The following is a 2,649-nucleotide window of genomic DNA, read 5'->3' as shown; positions in this document are numbered from 1 at the left end:
TCTACCATCAAGATGGGGACTTTCCCCAAAATGCTCTTCATATACGTCTCTTTCCATTCTCTTTAAAAGATAGGACAAAATATTGGTTAAATTCACTTGTTGCAAATTTCGTTACCATATGGGCCAAATTACAATAAGAATTCCTCAAAAAGTACTATCCAGTGGGTAAAACCAATCAAATACATCATTCAATTCTAAGCTTCTCCCAAATCAATGGAGAACAATTCTATTAGACGTGAGAAAGATTCCAAGACCTTTTAAGGAAGTGTCCGCACCACCAAGTTCCAAAATGGCAATTGGTGCAAGCCTTTTATGATGGTTTGATAAGTGCTCAAATGTTGCACATTTTAGCACCAAAGCTAGGGTACTTTAGTCCATTCATCTATCTTACTTTCTTATTTTAGTTCTAATTCATGTTTTTGTCTATTTCAGTTCAATAGGGTTCAAACAGGCTAAAAAGAGCCTATTAGCTCCTTTTTGGAGTCAAGAAAAAAACCCAAAAAAAGTCAGAAAAAGTCCACTGGAGTACTTTTGGAGAACAAAGCAAGAGGAAGAAAATGGAGCTAACATTGAAGAAAGCCCTTGAGGGTTGGACAACAACAACCATAAGTGGCTAAATCCTCCTATTGGGGCTAGAAATAGCCTTAGGCTTGCCTTCTAAACTTTAGTATTTTGTTATTTTTAGGGGATTCTTGTTGTAAATGATGTTTTGACCTATGAATATATACAGATCTTGAGTTTCTACAAGATTTGTATGGATAAATTCTTTCAATTAATCATTTATTTTTTTTTCATATGTCTATGTATGATGGAATGGATGATTATGTCTTTATATTAGATTCTACAAATTTAATGCATGTCTATGTGTGTTGGAATTATGAATCTAATGATGGTCAAAACATTGGTTACTCTTTTGATTTGTTTGATGGATTATACTAATGCTTGATGGGTTGTTCTACTTCATTAGCTTAATTAGTTTAATTTCCTTGTCGTTAGTATAATTGTGGTGTAGTTGTCTTTAAATTCCAAGATAGGTAGACAATCCATGCTTGTGTTTGATGGTCTATGCTTATGATTACAAGTAGTACATTTCTCAAGAATTTTGTGTGCATCAATTGTGGGTTTATTGAATGGTTAATGGCTTAGCTTGATGAGTTATGCTACACACTAGCTTAGGTAGACAATTTATGCTTGTTTTGTCATCCATGTTTATTGTTTCAATTGTTGGCACACACACTTGTTTTACAACATTGAATCCCCCTAAATTGACAAATGCTAAATGTTTAGAATGGTGGAGCTTAGTGGTGAACTCTATGCCCTAAGACCTCTCTCTTATTCTCTAAACCCTAATAGTTTTAGCTTATTTGCTCTGCATATTTTTAATTGAATTGTAGCTTAATTCAACCAACCAAACCTCTCTTTGATCATTCAATATACTAAACCGACTTTGATTCCGATTACCTTGTAAATCCTTTGGGACAATTCTTACTCAATTTGTGATATGTTAATAGTAGAAGTAGCACTGGTTTATATAAATTTAAATTTGACCAAGAAGGCTTTCTTGAACCACTCTCACACACACATTTTGACATATGCAAGCGACCACCGTCAAATTTTGTCACCGTTGCTGGGGATTGGCAACGTTGTTGTTGGAATTGAATAGGAATTAGTACTCTTGCGATCCTTGTTTTTATTTTATTTTATTTTGTTTCTAACTTTGTTACTCTTTGATTGGGTACTTGGAGCTAAAGGAAAGCAAGCAAACAAAGTTAAAAAAAAAAAAAGCAAAGCAAAGCCAAAAAGCATAAAAAAATTTCTTGAAGTTGCTTAAGCACCATTGTGAGCATATCCTAAACTCCTCTTGCTTAATTAATCATCGGCCAGTGTGGAGGCCTTGTTTTAGTATTAAATCATCGGCTCTTGTGAAGGTCAATTGATGAGCGCTGAAAAGTACGCATTTAAACCCCTTAAGCTCGAGTATTCTAGGACCTTTATCTATCTTACTTTCCCATTTTAGACTAATTTCATGTTATTGCCCTTTTCAGGTGCTTATTCCCAAAATAAGTCAATTCAGCCAAATTAGAGCATAAAAAAAGTAATCTCAAGCTGAATGGAAGAAATGAGCAAATTGGAAGCAAAGTGGTGGAAATCAGCAATCTTCGGTCAATCAGGAATGCTTTCGATCGATCTCACATTGATCGATCCAGCCTTATCAAGATGGATCAAAACCCTTGACCTTATCTTGAATGAATTTCCATCTTCGATTGATCCAACTATCTTCAGATCGATCGAACTTCTTTGATCTTATCCTCACCTACCACTTTTATCTTTTTCCCAAAATATTCCAAAATATCTCAGAGATTTGTCGTATTCCAAAAAGTGCCACCAAATATTGATTGATCTGGCCTTAATTCGATGGATCTGACCATAGTTTAATCGATCTCATCTAAATTCGATCGATCGAACCTCCTCAAGTCCGAAATAAAATAGAGTCCAGCTCATTAAAAGAGGGCTCATGGTGTAATCATTGGGAGGGACCTTAGTGCACAAGACCTGACCATTAGGTGTAACATTTGAGCTACCTATATAAGGATTTTGAGCTATTTTTGCATCATAACATAGAGAACTTAGATATCTCATATCACATAT

Source organism: Cornus florida, unplaced genomic scaffold, assembly GCF_030987335.1.
Source record: "Cornus florida cultivar Cherokee Brave unplaced genomic scaffold, ASM3098733v1 CherokeeBrave_3.0.0_Hap2_Chr06, whole genome shotgun sequence".
Taxonomy (NCBI): Eukaryota; Viridiplantae; Streptophyta; class Magnoliopsida; order Cornales; family Cornaceae; genus Cornus; species Cornus florida.
Note: the sequence above shows the minus strand (reverse complement) of the source record.